General features: G+C 70.2%; 1 protein-coding gene across 1 annotated transcript in view; it reads right to left on the bottom strand.

Moving 5' to 3' along the window:
• Nucleotides 1-45, bottom strand: part of EMP2 (epithelial membrane protein 2) — a 37,672-nt gene extending 37,627 nt beyond the window's left edge. The window contains exon 1 of the mRNA XM_007462834.1: nucleotides 9-45. The gene's annotated coding sequence lies outside the window, so the exon portion shown is untranslated. The remainder of the gene's footprint in view (nucleotides 1-8) is intronic.
• Between the last annotated feature and the right edge of the window lie 368 nt (nucleotides 46-413).

Here is a 413-nt window from a genome sequence, read left to right as displayed (position 1 = left end):
CGACTCACCGGACGCTGGCGGCTGGACAGACAGTCGGGCTGGGGCGCGAGGCGAGGCCGCCGGACTGTTTTGAAGCTCTGGGCTGGGACTGCGCGCCCTCCCTCCTCCCTCTCCGTGGCGCCGAGCCGCCTCCCCACGTCCCCCCTCCTTCCCCGACCCCGCCTCCCGGGTCGTGATGTCAGGAGCCCGGAGAGCAGAGTGGGAGGAACCGCGGGAAGCGGGTGGGGGACACTGGAGAGAAAGGCCGGAGCCTGGGGAGCGCCCCCAGCCCCAGCCCGCCTCCCTGCGCTACTTGGGCCAAGTTTAGAGCAGAGCTGGTAGCGCAGTTCGGGGGAAAGAGGGAGAAATCCGAGCTTCCTCGCAGCTGGAAGGCTCTCCGGCTGCGCTCGCCCTTACGGGTTTGCAGCTCCCCC

Source organism: Lipotes vexillifer, unplaced genomic scaffold, assembly GCF_000442215.2.
Source record: "Lipotes vexillifer unplaced genomic scaffold, Lipotes_vexillifer_v1.1 scaffold306, whole genome shotgun sequence".
Classification (NCBI taxonomy): domain Eukaryota; kingdom Metazoa; phylum Chordata; class Mammalia; order Artiodactyla; family Lipotidae; genus Lipotes; species Lipotes vexillifer.
This window is presented reverse-complemented; position numbering and strand designations above follow the sequence as displayed.